The 20,718-nt window shown below is 44.2% G+C and overlaps 1 protein-coding gene across 1 annotated transcript in view; it reads left to right on the top strand.

The window, feature by feature from the left end:
• LOC141653130 (ubiquitin-conjugating enzyme E2-23 kDa-like) overlaps positions 1–20,718 on the top strand; it is a 48,100-nt gene that overhangs the window by 12,413 nt on the left and 14,969 nt on the right. The window lies entirely within an intron of this gene.

Below are 20,718 nucleotides of genomic sequence, written 5' to 3'. Positions count from 1 at the left end.
TTTGTGCCTGCCGGTGTGCAGGTTTTGAACTTCTGATGGCGCCTGCTAAAGGTAGCAGGTGCCTTAACTTAAAGTAGCTCTGGGCCCAGGTTTCTAGGCCCCACTTTTGTTATACTTGTGTTTTTGCCATTGATTTCTGGTGTGACACCCCGCGATAATGCGGAAAATATAACTAATAAATTAAAGCGGAAATTGTGATATTTAAAAAACCTTTTGTTATTATTTAAAGATTAACACGCGGGTGCCAAAATAAAACGAAACAAATACATTAATAGACAAAATTAGGTTATTACAACCCAAGTCTAGAAGGCGGGGAAAAGATATCCCACGAATAAAGATATAAAGGGTTTCTGAACTAGAAACTAAGGTCCAAGGGTTTGGTTCTCGCTAGCCCACACGTCTTCCCCACGTAAGCATCTTCACAACCTGTCATTCATGTAAACATGAACGCCACAGTCAGTGGGGAGTAACTCAAGGTTCTCCCAGCCACAATGTGTCGAAACAAACATAACAAAGAACATAAACAAACAATCATATTAGATAAGACATGGGTGAATCGAATTATAACCAAACATGGGATCATACGTGTTTAAACCAACAAGAATAAAAGAAATGATGGAATAAACAAGTGAGGCATAAGCAACAATAAATAAATGGAAAAGAAAGACAAGGAAACAGACACGACCACTTAGCCACGAGCACGTATTTCAAGGAGACATGACCAAAGTAACCATCCCAATAATGCAAGACATTTATCACTTTTAGACTATAATTTCCCCGGGTAGGACTACGATAATAATACGGTCCTAGTCTAAATCTGCAGATTCTCGGGTGTACATCCCGATTCGACGTGCGCCAAAGACAAAGACGCACCCAAGACTCGACTACTCATGGAGACCGAGTACCCCAATCGCCAAAACAACACGAAAGTGGCGGAAAGACTAAGATAAGACTCACTTGCCGTAACAAAGACACAAGTGGCCAAAAGCCGTACTTGCGAACAAAGACAAGTAGGCCAATACCGTACTTGCCGAATCAAAGACAAGTAGGTCAAACCCGTGCTTGCCAGAACAGCACAAGCAGGGCAAAAATGTATGTCAAGCATATACGATGGTAATATGGCATTTCTACAAGAATACGACTCTTACAAATAATTATTTATAATAACCTTTTCATGCTTGTAACATATAAATAAACATTTCATTCCATAATTATACATGCCGGTTAAATAGAATAAACAAGTACAACAAACAAGTACATGGGACGGGATTATTAATGTCACACTCATACTCATGGCTTGCATCTCACCATAAGTACGGATGGGAACATCGGTTCCGACGATCATATCGCAACTAGAAGGCCTATGGCTCACCCCTAGTGTTCGATAGGACCACGACCCACACCACCGAACAATACAAGACATTATCAAGGATATGACTCGTCACAAATAACTATTTAATAATAAATATCTCATACTTGTCTTATGCAGATAAATATTTCATTTTATAATTTAACATGCCGATTAAATAAGACATAATGAATGATAATGAATAATTTACGTTATCTAAAACACGAACTAAATTATAAGTGAACGCAAACGGTCATTTACAAGACCACACTATCCTATAAATCCGGCCCAATAACCTAAAGTGTAAACCAGTCCAAGGCACCACACCACAAATTGTAACCCAATGTGGCCCAAACTAAAACAATGCAACAAAACGATTTGCAACAAGAGTAGTCCAATAGTCTGAAATAACAAGAAGCCCAATTCCCAAAAACCAAATAACTCACTAAGTGTAGTGCAAGAGGGAATAAGGTGGTTACCCACTACTTAACCCGTGCACACCCTAGCTGCGGCCAGGCCGTGGCCACGCTGCTAACCCACGGCCAACCACTACTACCACCCAGCCAGGTCCCCTGTCAGGCACGCCGTGGTCCATGAACTACAAAGTCAGACCGATAAACCTCTACAATCGGACCACGAGACGGAAATATAAGTATGTTAAGACGGATACAAACACGTTTAAGGCACGATTGACCAACACAGATTGCACCAAGGTGAAGTTCAGGAAGGGAAGAAAACAAGAACAGCGGTAGCACATAAACACGAGACACACGGTGACTCCGACAGCTCTCCCCCATACCCAAATTCAGCTTGAAACGAGTCCAACTATCCAAACAACCACGGGAAGTAACGACTAACACCGCTAACTAAACCACAGCCCAGAGGGAGACAAAAAGGACTTAACTTTACGGTAAAAAAAAGTGAAAACAGAGGAGGAAGGGGCGGAATATCGACTTATTGTCGAGTAACCTATCACCGTTACCGGTTTATGACCTCTTAAACGTCCAAGGAACCATCCAAGGGTGATTCTAAACCCAAAAATGGAAGATATTAGCCCAGAAACCGCGTCCTTGAAAGATGGCCGAAATGGAACAGACGAAAGCTTGGCTCTTTTTTATATAGGAAGAAAGAGAATGAGGAGGGGAGGCTAATGGTGGAAAAATAATGGAGTTTGGTTGAGAAATAAGGGAGAGATCTTGGTTTTGGACGAGGCGATTTAATGGTGTACGGGCTCTGCATTGTTTTCGTGTTGCTGCTGCTGTTTTCGAAAAGAAGAGGAAGGAGAAGGAGTGTGGGTGTGTGGGGACGTAGCATTAGGACAACAAGGAGTATAATAATAGTAATATATAATAATAATAATAATAATAATAATAATAATAATAATAATGAATAATAATAATAATATATAGATGTGGGGTGTGAGTGAGTAGGTGTATGAGTGTTGTTGAATTTTGATTGGTCGAGATTAAGAATAACCTTACATATGAAAATGTGACGGTCTATTGTTAGACGGAAAAACGTCTCGAGTTTATTTCAATTTGAGACGGAAACTAACATTATTACTGTCACTATTTTTGTCCGACCAAAAATACGTATACATATATTCTTATATAAATTATGCCTCAAAAATATAATTTAATAATAATACGTATTTTTATAAAAATGAGCTTTTATATAATACGTTTATAAAAATCCTGTTTGACATAAAATTAATTAAATTGAATAATTCAAAGATATATAATAAAGTGATTAAACGGTTTCATAAATTTTAAATGTCAAAATTGAAATTCGCGGGTGTTACATCTAGAGTTTTGATTCCACGTAGGTGTACCCAAGAAGCTGACCTGGCTCCAGGTGCACAGCTCCTGCTCCTGGTGGTAGACTTTTGATAACATATTTTACCCATGACGTAAAATATCTTATCACTAGGGTTAGCTGATTAGAGCGTACCTTCATTGAATGTTTCTGACTAACAAGGAATGTTGCGTCCCTTGTGGTTCCAGACGTTTGAAATCCGTGCGTGCACTCTTTGATCTACGACATAGCTATGGGATTACTGAGTTAACATTAAGGTATGGGTGGTCTTAGTATGCCGTACCCTGCGCGCTACCTCGGCGTATGCTCTCCATGTGGCTTGACTTAAGATAAACGTCTTCGTAGCCTCACATGGCTGGACCTTCAAAGTGTGCCTCATCTGACAAGTGACCAACATTAGTACCAAAGCCTTTCTTCGTAGAAGCATTATAAAGTCCAAAGTAGTGCAAATTACCTGGTGCTATCTCATGGTGTTCCAGGGCAACACCTGGATCCAGGAAGCCACAGTCTGGAATACTTGGTTTAAAAACGACTCTATTTGAGTAAAGAAAAACTAAGGAAGACAAAAGAAAAAAGTTTTTGAAAACACACCAACGCCTAAAGCCTATACTAACCCCCACCCCCTTTTTTTTTCTTTTTTTTTTTTTTTGCTTCACGGACTTTTGAAAGGTCCTTTGTACACTAAAGTTTTGGCACTTTGTCAGACAAAGTACCATTTCGAGTGACGGATGTTCCAGGGTTTATCCAGGATTTGACTGTACATGGTCATCAACCTGTATGCCCCATTCTTGATAACGCTTTCGACCTGATATGGCCCTTCCCATTTATAGGCAAACTTGTCTGCTTTGTGGTTCTTGGTATTTTCGAATACCCTTCTGAGTACGAGGTCCCCTACTTCAAGGGTCCTGACCTTGACATTCTTGTTATATGTCCTTGCTACGGATTGTTTATATGATGCCATACGTATGTAAGCGCTTTCTCACAGCTCATCAATTGTATCCAGGCTCCTAGCCATTTCGACTTTGTTTTGCTCTGCCGTCTGACAGCCGTATCTGTGCGTGGGTACCAGAACTTCTGAGGGTATCACTGCCTCCGCTCCGTATACAAGGCTAAATGGAGTTTGACCTGTTGCCATTTTTGGTGTTGTTCTGTCTGACCAGAGTACCAGTGGCAGTTCATCTGCCCATTTTCCCCCCAACTCTTCCAGCCGTTTTCTGAGGTTCTCCACAATGATTTTATTGCTGGACTCGGCTTGGCCGTTGGTTTGTGGATATCTAGGGGCTGACTTTCTCAGTGTTATGTTCCATCGTGCACAGAAGCCCTCAGTGTTATCTGATATGAACTGGGACCCATTATCGCATATGATCTCGGATGGTATCCCAAATCTGCTTATGATGTTGCGCTTGATGAAAGAGATCACCTGCTGCTCTTTTACCTCTGTCATTGCCTCTACTTCAATCCACTTTGAGAAGTAGTCGGTCATAACTAGCATATATACTCTGTTTCCTGGAGCCCTGGGCAGCTTACTGTGGACAGCGGGCCGCCCACGGGGGCGCTTGGTGAAGGTCGGAACAAGCGTTTGCATTTTGTATGGAGTCGCCACCAATTTTTATGGGAAATTGGAACCGTTCGAATACCTCGTGTCATGTCAAGACACAAAGTAGTGACATGAACACTAAGCAATCGTTACCCTTAGCATTCTATGTCTAGAATGACTCTCGTGGATGCCAATGAACACGGGTGCTCACGGAGATCTGGAGTAAGGGGTGAGGGTACGTAATAGGAAGCTCTTTTGATCGAACACCTAATCCCGCCCGCCTCGATAGCGGCCTCTACTAATGATTAGGGAAGTTATTCGTACTTGATATATCGTCGGCTATATGCATGCAATGCAACATCCAAGTTTTAATCCTAGCATGTGAGAATTTAACTAGGTCGGTAAACACATAATTTAGCAAACAATTAATGTCGAAATAGGATTTAATGTTGATTTACATGTGAAAACATACAAGCAATAAAAGAAATACAATAATTATAAACTACAATAATGAAAATTACATTAATTACAAAGGATAGGCGATTTATGTCGAAAATACCTTTAAAACGGATAGTTTGAGAAAAAAAGAATAAAAGAAAGAATCAAATAAATTAACGAACGAAACAGAAAGTGATAATACGGATAATAGTTAATTATACGTATGCTAATTAAACTAGGTCAAGGCAGAAACGGAGTTCAGGGACAGAAATCATCCGGGAACAAAGCGCAGAGAAGATCGCGCCCTCGGAAGAGGCGCAAGCGATTCTTTGCGTCTGTTCCAAGGGTGAGTTCTGGCTGTGAAGCCGGAACTGCAGATCGTTAATTGGAATTGATGAATTTAATGATGGATTAAAATATTTACTCGGATGGAAGTGATTAATAGGTTAATTACATGTGAATGATGGTCATAGAAACAGTAAAACATGAATGAGATGCAAACGGATTATGAAACAATGATAGAAGTGATAAATATTAATGAGTCCTCTATTGAAATCAATTAACTAGTCTAAACATGATGATACATGACGAATATGCGATGAATATGATAAAAGACGGATTAAACTATATCAAGGACGAATTCCAGAAACCCAATATGAACAAATTGAACCTCTACAACCCGGAATTGAATTATAATGACGAAAACCCGCAAATATTGGATATAAGGGATTTAAGTCGGATTTATGATAATTAAAACATATTAATGAATGATGAATCATACACATGTGATTTATATGTTATCATTACGAAGAATTAACAGACGAACAAGCAAAAGAAAGAATTGAATACGAATTACAGAGGACAAACGAAGAAGAAAGGAAGCAGGAACTGCGGCAGCCTCACGAAGAGGCGCAGCAGGAACTGCGCTCCTTCGAAGAGGCGCAGCAGTTGTTGCGTCCTTTCTCGACGGTTACTTACTGGAAATCCGCAAAAACAGGTTTTAACAAAGGGTTTTAGAAATCGATTTTAACGGTATTTTCGACGTAAACCTTACAATTGATGATACGAAAAGTAAATACAATAAATAAATAAGGATTATACACCCTCAGACTTACATGTTGACGAAACGAGAAGAACTAAGATATCGATTAGTGATGCTCGACGCGAATGCAAAGAGAGTGCCCTCGTAAGAGGAAAACGATTGATTAATTAAGTTGATTGAGTGTAGTTGGTCAAATTGGTCGGTCATGCAACGGAGAGGCTGGTACCCGGAAAGATCCGAGCTTACGTGGTCGAAAGTTCAAGCACGTAGGCGCCAATAAGTAAGAACAAAGTCTAGAATGCAAAGGGAGAAGAGAAGGGCGGACACTCGCGTGAGAAATATGAGGAGCGAAGGCTCCTATTTATACTAATCACGTGAAGGAATTAGGGTTTCGGAGGCTCTTTGGAAGTGAATCTCGGAAAGATATGAAAAAGATACGTGAAACATGCAGAAAAGGGCCTGGGAAGAGGCGTAGCAGCCACTGCGTCTCTTGGAAGAGGCGCAGCTCCTGCTGCGTCTATTCCCAGGAGGTTTCCTCCTGCTGAAGAAAGATTTCCGCGTTTGAGTTATGGTAGGACGGAAATAATTCGAATATCTTATGAATATTACGAGATATTATTTGCCAAAAGATAAAATTTATGAAGTATGGAATAGAAATATCCGGAACATTCCAGAACATTCTGACTCGGGATTTAACGGTTATCAGAAAATGGAGACAGTTTTTGACCCGGACTCCGAATGTACTCTAATTACTGCCAAAACGACCGTATCGGTGCGTAGATGACATCTAAGAGGTAGACATTTAATATTTGAGCAATCACTTGACGATAATCTTACGAACTGTCACAAATCGTTTCGCGTATCAAACATGCGGCCCAATCATCACCGGGTGGTTTGCGGGAGGTGCAGAAACGAGGTATCTACATAGCCCCCACTTTGACTGAGGCTTGGACAAGGCGAAAGTCAAAGTATAGCCATCAGGTCAATCGAAGATTAAAACCTGACGACTATGGCGACGCGAGGCGGCTCAAGGGGTCTGAGCCAATGACCTGTCGTCGGGAACATTTTAGAGTCTGTCGACTATCGGGGAGGGTCGTTTAAAGTCCATTAGACTACGTAAGGAGGCTCGCCAGCCATAAGAAGAGACCATACCTGAGACTTCTTCTCGAGATGCTTTCGGAGTTGCGTAGGAGCTAAGGTTGAGCATGGGAGCTAAGGGTAAGACCTAAAGGGTATATATAAGGATTATGCTAGGGTATGGGGCCCTAAAGGAAAGCATTGACGGGAAGGAGGCCTAACAGTAAGGTCAACTTAAAGGTAGCTAAGGTTTGGGTATAGGAACTTCTGGAGAACGACACCCTGTCGAACTCCGCGGGGAAACACAAAATATAGTAAGGGTAGCAGGACGTCGGTAGAAACTACTGGGGCATCCGCTTGCGTCGGTCTCAAGCGAACTCTGGCAAAACTTGAGGTTGAATCGGCTTGCGTCGGTCTCAAGCGAACTCTTGTTGGGGAATATATTGACGATTAGGAACATCTTGATCGCCATGGAAGAAATCTTGAGTGAGCAATACTCAAAATATCACTGCGGCGAGGACAAATATTTTGACGACTAGGAACATCTTGATCGTCATGGAAGAAATCTTGAGTGAGCAATAATCGCAAAATATCTTTTGCTGTGGGACAAATATTTTGACGACTAGGAACATCTTGATCGTCATGGAAGAAATCTTGAGTGAGCAATACTGCAAAATACTGCTACGCTGGGAACAAATGCGAGTGGCAGGACGCGGTTGGGAACTGCTAGAGGGAAAAATCTGCTTAGGTAGATGTCAATCCTCACGTCTTGAGAGAGACAGCGCGTACGCTTACTCTCGCTTGAGACATAATGAAGGTGTGTCAAATTTTTGTAAGTAAGTAAATGCTCGTTGCGACAAGAAAAATGAGCCTTGGAAGGAATGACAGTCCGCTACTGGCTTGGAAATGCGAGCCGGAACGAAAGAAAATCGTCGAACGGACCAAAAGAGTAAAATAGCATCGAGGAAGAGGCGCACCAAAGATGGGCCCACAAATAACGAACTTATAACGGATTTTTGAAAATCCGTGTGGAGGGAACAGAAGGAAGAGGCGCAGCAAGAACTGCGTCTCTTGGAAGAGGCGCAGCGCCTGCTGCGTCTTTTCCCCAATTTGGCTTTCCTGCGTAAAAACGCGAAATCAGAGGCATTGTTTCATTATTTCGAAACACAATTCACACGATTTCTCTCTCAAATCTTCACCATTTCCGCCAAGGTTTGATTCAAAAGCTTGCTTTAAACATGAATAATCGAGGTATGTGTCTTGATCTTGCATTAATCTTCTACATTTGTCGAATTTTGAGCCGCGAAAATTAGGGTTTTCGACCCTTTTGATCGAAAATTTGGGGTTTTCCCCCAAATGGTTTTGCCTTGCCAAATTGACACTAGAAATGGATAGTAGGTGATGTTAGAAACATAACCATGCATTCGCTTCGAATTTTCGTCAAGTTTTGAGCCTTTGAGTGAATTTTTGAGACGGTTTTACAGCTGAACCGTAAATTGCTTCGAAAATAGCCTTAGGATTGCCCATTGGCGATGAAATTTGATATTTGGGATCCTTGAATGATGGGTAAACTTCCTACCATATCGGAATTTTGGTTTGTGACAACTTTTTCAGGACACCTTTCTAGGGCATAATCACCGTTATAGCGAAATGCTGCCGAATTTCCGACTCGAACCCAGAACTAGGCTTCGAATTGGACTTGACTTGACCCAATTTATCGCATGAGCGACCGGGTTGATGGGAACGTGGCCAATGATGGCACGGGAGGAGTAGTTTCAGGGCTTTGAAGGCTTGAAAACCCCTTAACAAAGGCTCGTCGTCATATGACGTGGCCTGAATTTGCTTTGCAGGTGATGAGGCTTCTACTTCTGGGAGAGCTCCCATGGAGATAGACGCCACTGTTGTTGAGGAGGCTGTAGAGCAGGCCTTCACCGCTGCGGTGATGGCTGCTGGAGACGAGGCTCACGAGGAGGAGGCCGTCGAGGAGGAGGAGGCCCCGAGACGGGCCAACGTCGGGCGAGGAGGTCATCAGCTGAGAGGAGCTCCTGCGTGGGCTGAGACTTGGGAGAGTAGGCACCTCGTGTGGGCTGCAGAGGGTCACCTGTCCTACAGGACGGTGAAGAGCATGGTAAATAGGAATTCACTACTCATTATTCATCCTCTTTCATTCTTTTTGTCCAAATTTCTTTCAAATTTCATTCAAAACTAAGGATAGCTTTGTTTCAAATCATAATAGGAGGCCGGGAACATCAGGTCGTTCTCGGGTTATACGACAAATGATGGAGCACTACGAGCAAATTCGGCGGAGGAGAGGGCCATGATCGAGCGTGGAGCGTTCGGTCCTCTGGTTCAGGTCTGGAGGGATATCGTGAAGAGGAAGTTGCGGGCTAACCTTAGCCTGGTCCGTGCTTTCTTGGACCGATTCTGGGACACGACTTCCACGTTTCACCTACCTTTTGGTGAGGTGGGAGTCACTTTGGAGGATTACGGCATGATTTCCGTCCGTGTGGGACCGAGGAGATGGTGTGGCCGGAGAGATCGCCATGAGGGCGGACTCGGCCGAGGCGAGGAGGTTGATTGGCTGGAACTTGTCGCCGAAGGTCGTTGCGATCTTGGGTTTGGTACCCAGTTCTTACGTTCGAGACTACTTTGCGGGGAAGACCCCGGCGCTGGTGACGATCGATGGGAGGGAGACGGCTCCTCCTCCCTGCACAGCTGAGCAGAGGGCTCGTCTGTGGCTTTGGTGGTTTCTGTCTTCGATTTACCTCGGAGACAAGGGCGAGAGGCAGTCGACGAAGCTCCTTTCCTTCCTTTCTGACCTGAGTTCCCTAGGGCGCTGGGACTGGGTCACTGCTGGTTTTGCGGTCCTCATCCGCTTCATGAGGGCCATGGTTCGTCCGGAGTTGATGGAGAAGGGGACTTCTCCTGGTGCTGTCGGACCTGGACTACTGTTGGAGGTATGAACCTTTAGACCAAAGTAACTTCCTTTCTTTATCAAATCACGAAAGATCGTCATTGATTATCCTGTTTTACAGGCGTGGGTGTACTCCTACTTTCCGGGCCTCGCGCCCAAGAGGACGGAGCCGTTGGAGAGGGCCTATCCCGTGGTGAGGGATTGGGTCATGTGCCGGACGAAGAGCAAGCGTTCTTCTCACAATGTCTACCGGCGGGACGTGAACGCTCTTCAGCTGAGCAGCGTGAGTATCCCATTTGTATTCATTTATTCTTCTTATACTTTGCTTTTAATTGATCATAGGAATGATCTGTGCCTTATCTTGTTACAGTGGGTGCCCAGACCTTGGGCGGAGTTCGCTGGAGCGCCTCCTTTTGTCGCTGAGGTCCTTCGACCTAGGAGCCCGAGTCGACTGCTGTTGAGGACGTCGATGGGTCCTGTGTGGTACTTGGGCGAGCGGTTGGCTCGTCGGTGCTCTCGGGACGTGTTGACGGTTCCGTCGATCCTCCCGGACGATGTTTAGGGAGCCTTCGAGGCCGAGAGGGAGGCGGACTTGGCTGGTGCCAGTGGCGACGACCTTCTTCTGCCTGGCGAGGACTACTCGGCGTTCCTTTACGGGAGGTTGGCGTACTGGCCGGTAGTGGTGAGTATCTTTCATTTTTTCTTGATTTGACTTCGAGAATTGCGATGAAGGATCATCGATTAACGAGAGCTATTTGTCTTTGCAGGAGGTTGAGGCAGCGGGCATCGAGCCCCCAGAGTACCCCGAGACCCTCGAGTACACTGACGCGACCGGGAGGACGACGATCTCCGAGTTGCGTGACTTTGACGTAGCTGTGACGGATCCGGCTTAGATGACTGGCAAGATCTCGATTCGGAGGGTAAGCCTCCAACTTGTATGACTTTTGTGTAAGAACACATTTGATTGAGTTTGCTCAATTTGCTGAGAATTTCTTTTGATAATGCAGGTCGGGCCGTCCCGGTTCGTGGCGCTATGGAGGGTGGCCAACCGGCTGCGAGCTACTGCCATCGAGGCACTCGTCGGTGGTCGAGGTCGTCAGGTATGAACCTTATTTGACTTTTGATTTTGTTTGATTTTTTTTTGATTTCCAATTTTGCTTGAATCGATTGACATGAGCCAATTTGTTGCTGTTTACAGGGTGACCGCGAGCTGGAGCGAGAGTTGACCCAGTCTCGGGAGGAAACCGCTCGCGTGTTGAGGGAGCTCGAGGTTCGGGACGCCGAGATCGCCGTTCTGGTGGCGAGAGTTGCCGAGTTGGAGGGCGCCCAGCAGTAGTCTTGTGTAGTTTTGTAGACTTGTACATTTGGACATTTGATTCTGAAACATTTTTGAACTCTGTTTGGGGCGCAAGCCCCCAGTTTGCTTGTGCTTTTGGACTTCGTTCGGGCGCAAGCCCCGATTCTTGTACATTTGCTTTGTTTGGTGTATATACGATGGCCTGAGTGCCTTTGTTGCTGGGTTGTGTTGCTTGTACCTGCAGGTTAGTTCTTGAATAGGTTTGGTAGATAACGGTTTACGCCGTCATGCTGCCGAAATTTACATAGAAATCACGCAAAACATACATTTTATATACATAAGGCCTTTAATCAGCGCAAAATGAGACGCAAAAGATCACAAAAGTGCAAAAATTTTGCCGGAAATGACCGGACGGTAGGGAGGGTTACCCCCTAAAAAAAGAAAAAAAAGAAATCTATAAGTTTAGAAAATAGAAATCAAATAAAAGAAATCAATATGCACAAGCCAAAATTAAAGGGAAAATTAGGTTTAAAATGAAATATGTGATATAATGGCAGAAATGTCGATGTTGCCTTGAAATGCGTGCCCGCGAATCTAGGAAGTCTGAAACATGGTAAACTTCTCGTATTTACCAAAATAAAACCCCGCAGGAATAGGAAATCATGCGTTATAGAATTTGGAAAGATCCAACGCGGAAATCACAGAAGTGAGACCGGGGAAAAGGCGCAGCATGAGCTGCGTCCTTTTGAAGAGGCGCAGCAGGCGCTGCGCCTGTTCCCAAGCTTGTCCGTTCTGGCGGATTTTTGGAAACAGCAATTAGTATAAATAGAACCGTCGACGGGGCGTTAAATTCACACAAATCTTTCGTCTCTTCTTCGTCTATTCACATAAAACTCCCAAAATAAATCTTCAAAAAGAGAATTGTCATCATGAATACTTTGGAGATCCGCTTGAAGGAATGGACCAACGAGTTTTCGAATATGGAGAAGCACGACATGGGTGCTTATAACCTTGGGTCTTTGTTGAGTTTGAAACTCATTAAGGTAGTTAAACCGTTCTTGGATGCTTGCCTTGACTATTGGGACCCGAATTATCATGTTTTCGCATTCCCAGGAGGTGATATTTGCCCATTTCCTGAAGAAATTGCTGCTATTGGTGGGTGGGACCCCGAACATCTACCTGCCGTTCCTTCCACTTCACAAGGGTATAAGAGCAAATTCAGAGACTTGTTTGGACTGACTAGACTTGAGGTGGACCGCTTAGTTACCCCGAAAGGTGTGAGAATGTTGGACTTTGTAGACCGATTCATCAACAGGGCCGACCCTACTGTTTCTCATGTTGCCAGGAGGAGGGCATTTGGCTTTTGTTTGCTGCACGTGTACGTCTTCTAGGGGCACGTTGACGAAGACCTGAGAGGTGATCCCCGTCTTTTGGGTCTTATTGAGCAAATGGAGCTGCGCAGGAGCCCAGCTTGCTTGTGCTTAGGAGAGATCATTTTGGGTTTGGACAATAGGAAATCCAACCGCGATCTGCCGTTCTTGGGGAGTCCCGTCATTTTGCAAATAAAAGACATCATCTTTTTTTTTTTTTTTTTTTTTTTTTTTTTTTGTGTCGACTAATGCCTGCTTCTGGTAGGTTTGGCTTATGAAACGGCTCCGATTGATCGAGCCCCCAGTTCATGCACTTTCCTATCATGCTCGTTCGATTGCGATGAGGACGCGGTTGTACATGGTGGACTTCACCCGGGTCCGTGACTATTGGAAGAACAAGTCAAGAATGATGATGGTCCGTTGATTAGGTGGGTTGTCACCGTGGTGGCACCTCAAGTTTGTCACCGAGTATCTTCTTTGGATCCCACTAGGTCCGTGCGCATTCCTGGATTGGAGTTTATGGTATGCATCTTTCCGGAAAGACCGATGAGGCAAGTTGGGCTGAAGCGAGAAGATCCCTAGGCTTGATACCGTCCCCGCAGATCGCTATGGCGCTTACTACGAAAGCAAGGGAGTGGGCCATTAAATGGGCCCAAAGAAACATGTGGTTCTTGAGCTTCTCCACCAATGCTTTGTGGGTGTCGATTCTTATCCGAGGTGGAGAAAGGCCGCAACTCCGGAAGAGCGCGAGAGACTGAGGAAACGCGAGCCTGTTGACTACAAGGTGCGCGAGGGAGAGAAAGAGAAGGAGAAGCATCTGACAGAGGGAGAAGAAGAAGCCGGGTTTCAAGTCATTCATCCTTCAAAGAAATCAAAGACTACTCCTGTCGCAGAGGTGGTGGTTGGCAAGAACGGAAGAGTCAGGCCTCGAGAAAGACCGTTGGTGATTAGGTCTGAAGTGGTGCAAGAGCGCCCGGCTCGAGGTCGTGACGGGAAATATGACAAGAATGACAAGGGCAAGGGGAAAATGGAGGAATAGTTCAAGTCTCTTTATTATTATTATTTTATTATTATTATTATTATTGTAATAAAAAGGAGGGATTTTTAGAATCCTAGCCTATTCTATTTTTATTATGTAACGTACTACTATTATTATTAGATAGTGAATGAAATAAAAAAGGTTAAATGGTTATGGAACCGTTAAGATTTTCTACATTATTATTCTTCTCGAATTTCAAATGCAATGCAAATGTCCTTCTATTTATATTTTAGATATAATGGGTTGAATCCTGTGAAGGATTGCCTACGTATTCACTTAAAAAGCGAAATCAAACCCTTGCGCGTAGTTCGAGTAAATGTAAAAGAATAATTGTTCGAAGCAAGAGCTTGTAATGAACATAGAAAATAAGCATGAGCTTTTACTTACTCTGGAGGTGCGAATTTAGTTTGTTTGATGATATGAGGATGACAAACTTGTCAAAATGCAAGAGCACATTGACATTTAGCTTATTTCAGCTTGGCCAGGGGCCGTTTATTTAGTGCCGCAAGAGCGACACATGGGTTTACGCGAGGCGCGTTTTTTGTCCTATTCTAGGCGTAGTACCGTTTCAATTGGTCAAGGTTTGTGGGGTTTGAAAACTCATTCCCATCTAGGTCTGTAATTCTAACCGCACCCCCTGGGAGTATGGATTTGACTAGAAATGGTCCGGCCCAATTAGGTTTGAATTTTCCCCTTGGGTCGACAGGTAAAAGAGCTCTAACCGATTTGAGTACTAAGTCTCCTTCTTTGATGTTTCTTGGCCTAACCCTTTTGTTGAAAGCTCGTTTGATACGTGATTGATATGTTTGGACATTATGTAAGGCGCGTAGCCTACGTTCATCCAGGAGGATGAGTTCTTCATATCTGTCCCTCTTCCAATCTGCCTCCGGGATTTGACTTTCTAGTAGAATACGCAGGGATGGTATCTCTAGCTCGACTGGTTGTACGGCTTCCATGCCGTAGGTCAAATAGAAAGGAGTAGCCCCCGTGGGCATCCTGACAGATGTACGGTACCCCCATAAGGCGAAAGGTATCTTGCTTGGCCAATCTCTATAGTTGTCAATCATTTTCTTGAGAATTGTGACAACATTCTTGTTTGCTGCCTCTACCGCGCCGTTAGTCTATGGTCTATAGGGCGAAGAGTGGTGATGCTTAATCTTGTATTTGGCTAGCAATTGCTCGGTTTCAGCTTGGAAGTGTGACCCATTATCGCTAATGATCTCATGTGGGCAACCATATCGACAGATGATGTTATTTTGTATGAATTTGGCCACATTTTTGGCCGTAAGACCAGTGTAGGAAGCCGCTTCTACCCATTTGGTGAAATAGTCAATCGCCACTAGAATGAAACAGTGACCTCCTGTTCCTACCAAGTTATTTTCCCGATTATGTCAATTCCCCATGTAGAGAATGGCCAAGGAGATGTCATCGTGTAGAGCAACGAAGGAGGGACATGTTGTACATTCCTGAAGATTTGACAATTGTGGCAATGTCTTACGTATTTGATGCAATCGGATTCCATTGTGGTCCAATAATATCCCAAACGTGTGATTTTCTTTGCCATCATGGGCCCACTCATGTGAGGACCGCATTCTCCGTCGTGGACTTCTTCCATCACCTTTCGTGCCTGTGAATGATCAAGGCATCGTAGGACTACACCAAGAGGTGTTCTTTTGTATAACTCTCCTTGCATCAGAATGTATTGGGAAGCTAGTAGGCGTATAGCGCGTTGTCCCCTCTCGTCCATATCTGGTGGATAGGTACCATTAAGCTTGAAATTCAGGATTGCTTGGAACCAGGGTTCCTGTGCGATTTCTTCTTCATCGGTGATTTGATGGACATAAGCCGCTCCACCCGTGCTCGATACACAAAGGCATTTCCATCATGTGATCTGGCATATTTATCAAAGATGCAAGTTTCGCAAGAGCGTCTGCAAATTGATTTTCCTCCCGAGGTAGGTGTAGGTATGTTACATGATCAAAGAATTGAGCGACTTGGTCTATCCTAGCCTGATAGGGTGCGAGGCTTTCACTTCGGATTTTCCAAGATCCTATAACTTGGTTGATGATCAGTGATGAGTCCCCATGTACTCGGAGGTTTTTAATGCCTAAGCTTACTGCCGCTTGCAGTCCAATGAGACAAGCTTCGTATTCTGCAGCATTGTTTGTCACCTCGAAGTCAAGTTTGACAGCAATCGGTGTATGCTCACCTTCAGGAGAAATGAGCAACACTCCTATTCCGAACCCTCTTAAGTTGGATGCTCCATCAAAGTATAGGTCCCAGGAGTCTACATCTGTTTGAAGTATATCCTCGTCGGGAAATGACCAAGTATCTATGGTTTGTGCGTCGTTGATAGGATTTTCTGCGAAGAATTCGGCGACGGCGCGACCTTTTATAACTTTCAGTGGCACATATTTGAGGTCGAATTCGAGAGCATCGAGTCCACCTTGCCGTACGTCCGTTGAGGACGGGTTTCTCGAAGAGGTATTTGACTGGATCCATTTTGGAGTATATCTTGACGGAGTAGCTAAGCATGTAGTGACGTAGCTTCTTCGTTGCCCACACAAGAGCGAGGCATGTCGTTTCGAGTTGTGAGTATTTGTACTCATATTCCAAGAACTTCTTACTTAGATAGTAAATAGCTCTTTCTTCGCTTCCTACAGTTTGAGCCAACATGGCACCCATGGCGGTTTCCGTTACTGTGAGATATAAACCAAGAGGTTGATCTCGTTGTGGCGGCATGAGCACTGGTGGTTTAGCCAATATCTCCTTCATTCGGTCAAACGCCTTTTGACAATCGTCATCCCACATGGTGTGGTCTGTTTTCTTGAGTTTCTTGAAGATAGGCTCACAAATCATCGTATGTTTCGATATGAATCGACTTATGTACTGTACTTTTCCCAGGAATCCTCGGACTTCTTTTTCTGTTTGAGGTTGTGGCATTTCGATCAGAGCTTTGATTTTTGAAGGATCTATTTCTATACCGTGTTGGCTAACGACGTATCCCAGGAGTTTTCCAGATGTTACCCCAAATGTGCATTTCTGGGGGTTGAGTCTCATGTTGTACTTTCGTAGCCTTGCGAAGAACTTGCGAAGGTTCGCAATATGTCCCTCTCTTTCCTTGGATTTGACAATCATGTCATCTACATATACCTCAACTTCTTTGTGCATCATGTCATGTAGAAGTGTAGTTGCGGTGCGTTGGTATGTAGTTCCGGCGTTGATCAATCCGAACGGCATTACCGTATAGCAATAGGTTCCCCATTGGGTGACAAATGCGGTCTTACCGTATAGCATTACCGTATAACCGAACGGCGTTGATCAATCCGAACGGCATTACCGTATAGCATTACCGTATAACATTACCGTATAACCCGCATATCCATCCATGAAGGATAGTAATGCGTGGTCTGCAGTATTATCTACCAATATGTCAATGTGAGGTAGAGGGAAGTCATCTTTTGGACTTGCTTTGTTCAAGTCCCTGAAGTCAACACAAACACGGATTCTCCCATCCTTTTTGGGTACGGGTACTATGTTAGCTACCCAGTCAGAATACTCGGAAACTTTGATGAATCCGGCTTTGAATTGCTTGTCCACTTCTTCCTTAATCTTTAGAGCCCATTCTGTTCTCATTCGTCGAAGCTTCTGTTTCACGGGTTTGAAACCTGGCTTAATCGGAATCCTATGTTCGGCGATATCCCTGTCGATCCCTGGCATGTCTTTGTAGGACCAAGCGAAAACGTCTTTGAATTCATTTAGGAGGTCTATGAAATCGGCCCTTTCAGTAGAGCTCAAGGTAGTCCCTATCCTAAGTTCTTTGGGTTCTAGTTCGGTTCCTACATTGATGGGTTCGGTGTCCTCTATTACTGGTCCCCCTTCCCCTTCCTGTAGTATTTCTTTGGCTACGTAGGGAGGTATTTCGGCAAGTCTGGTCTTGGTCATCCTCGGTATCATCGTAAACAGAATTGCACTCAAGATAACACGAAGAGTAAGCAGAACCTGATTTATTCATATTAAGATTTGAGTAAAGTTGAAACAAAGAAGCCAACTGATCCATGATCAGTGGCGGCAAAGGGACAGTAATTGGGGCATTTCCCGAACTACTGTGACTACTCGAGGCTAAGCTAGGAGAAACGAAGGGAGTGGGGGTGACAACAGAAGTAGACTCTCTAATGACTTCTCTAGACTCCGACTCTGACTCTGACTCCGACTCCGACTCGAACTCGTCGTCTTCTGGTTCTCCTTTGAACATCTCTCCTTCTCCAGTGGTGAGCTTGAAGAGTCTTCCTTGATTATTAGTCCATTTGATAGATTTTCTCCACCCTTTCTGCTGCTTTGCGTTGGTTTCTGCAGTCCCAAACATGGCAATGATCTCATCTATGATGCTTTCGGCGCTTTTGATTAAGGAAAGATCTTGGAGATAGACGTCCTCCTCACTATCCGTCCATATCCCATTAATGACCTCTTCTTTCGGGGAGATAAGATGCGAGCAATCTAAGGTAGATTCGTCACTTGTAATCACTAGAACTCCAAGAGGATTCTGAGTGTTGTTGGGCTTACCTCCTGGTGGAATTGGAAGTCGACCATCTTCAATCATATCTTGAAGCACGTGTTTCAACTTGTAGCATTTTTCGTGTCGTGTCCTTTGCCCCTATGGTATTCACAAAGATGAATTTTCATCCCAAAACTTGGACTTCCTTTCGGGTTCGGGAGTAGGTCCAATGGGTTGGAGTTTACCTTGCTTCATTAACCTTTTTAGAGCGTTGGAGTACGTATCCCCAAGGTTCGTGAATTTTATTGGTGGAGTAGTTTTCTTAGATGGCTCGAGAAGGTTAACTTCATCGGTCTTGCTAGTAGAGCCGTATGAACGACTTGTGGACCCTTGATATCCTCGACCTACCGTTTTGGACAAGAGTCCTTTACGGATGTCATCTTCAATTCGTGTCCCTAATACGGTTAAGTCCTTGAAAGTCTTGATGTTTTGATATCTCAAATGGTTGGCATATATGGGCTTGAGATTATCCACAAACTTTTCCACAAGAGTAGCCTCATCCGGGCGTTCAACTAGTTGAGTGCTAGTCTTCCTCCACCTACTTAGAAAGTCGGTGAATCCTTCTTTGTCATTTTGGGTAAGAACCTCTAGAGTACGCATGTTGACTTGGATCTCGGCATTATCCGCATATTGTTTAGAGAACTCGATTGCGGCGTCTTCCCAAGTAGCGACCTTCTTGTGATCTAAAGTGTAGAACCATTGCTTTGGGATGGTGTCAAGAGATGAAGGAAAGATCCTTAAGAACATCTCGGGTTTGATGCCTTTGATAGACATGTAATCCTTGAAGGCGCGGATGTGATTCAAAGGGTTCTCATGCCCCTTGAACTTAGGGATATCCATCATGTTAAAGTTAGTTGGCAATTTGGAATTGACGGCCTCATACTTGCGATTGTTTTCCCTATAAATGTCATCTCCCTTAAGGTACATCAATTGCTCCTCTAGGTATTGGAGTCTTTTCTCAGCTGCAGTCATCCCCATGAGAGGATTCTCATCCCTAGACTCGTCATCGGAATTACGTAGCACTTCACTTTTAAGGGGAGGCAACCTTCCCTCTACGTCATAGATACGGCTTTCGATGTGCTCAAGGCGGTCGTAGGTTTGCTCTTGGGTAACTTGCATTTGGGCTAGCGCGATTAGGATTCGATCATTACTTTCTTGAATTTGCTGGAGATTCGTTTCATCACTTGATCCGGGCATCTTGGAAATTGGATAAGAGATCGGCGACGAATCAGAACACGACCGACCATTCTATCACACTTGCTAAAAGAGGAAAAGTTTTGACTCGTGAAGTGGGTGTGTGCCACTTGTGTTGAGTGAGTTTTGAAGAAAGACAAGGTCTTTGAAAATGTGCGTCCTAGTCAACTGTAGTGTAGTTGTAGGAGTGGACTCGAAGTGAGGTTTTGAAATGGGCTTGTGGCCCGAATTTTGACACGACAAACGGACAGAGTTTTGACCGGATTTTTGCGCTAATTGAAGGCCTTTTTTGGGAATTTTGTTTTGAAATTGGGTTTTGATTTTTGAAAATTCGTCATGATTTTGTTTAGAAGTGGTGATCACATAAGGTTTACACATTTATACAAGCATTATAACGGGATGCTGAGTGCATTTAGAAGGGTTTTAGTTTAAAGGGTGGGTTGCCATACCGAACCATCAAACCCGAAGTCTGTGGAGAGGCTCGTGCCAAACAAGAGTAAGGCCGATTCCTAGTCCATTTCCTCAAGTAGTGAAGGCCCTTGATACAAACAAGAGTAAGCATCATGGTATGGACGACGTCAATCGCTATCCATCCTAGGCGATCATACACTTACGTGTAGCCAAGGGTGAAACTTGAACAAGGTTAGGGAATAAGTTTGTACAAGACAGAAACTTCGGGTTAAGGACAGCGGGCCGCCCACGGGGGCGCTTGGTGAAGGTCGGAACAAGCGTTTGCATTTTGTATGGAGTCGCCACCAATTTTTATGGGAAATTGGAACCGTTCGAATACCTCGTGTCATGTCAAGACACAAAGTAGTGACATGAACACTAAGCAATCGTTACCCTTAGCATTCTATGTCTATAATGACTCTCGTGGATGCCAATGAACACGGGTGCTCACGGAGATCTGGAGTAAGGGGTGAGGGTACGTATTAGGAAGCTCTTTTGATCGAACACCTAATCCCGCCCGCCTCGATAGCGGCCTCTACTAATGATTAGGGAAGTTATTCGTACTTGATATATCGTCGGCTATATGCATGCAATGCAACATCCAAGTTTTAATCCTAGCATGTGAGAATTTAACTAGGTCGG

Source organism: Silene latifolia, chromosome 4 (assembly GCF_048544455.1).
Source record: "Silene latifolia isolate original U9 population chromosome 4, ASM4854445v1, whole genome shotgun sequence".
In the NCBI taxonomy this organism is placed as follows: domain Eukaryota; kingdom Viridiplantae; phylum Streptophyta; class Magnoliopsida; order Caryophyllales; family Caryophyllaceae; genus Silene; species Silene latifolia.
The sequence above is the reverse complement of the archived record's forward strand: the minus strand, read 5'-3'. Positions and strand labels throughout refer to the sequence as shown.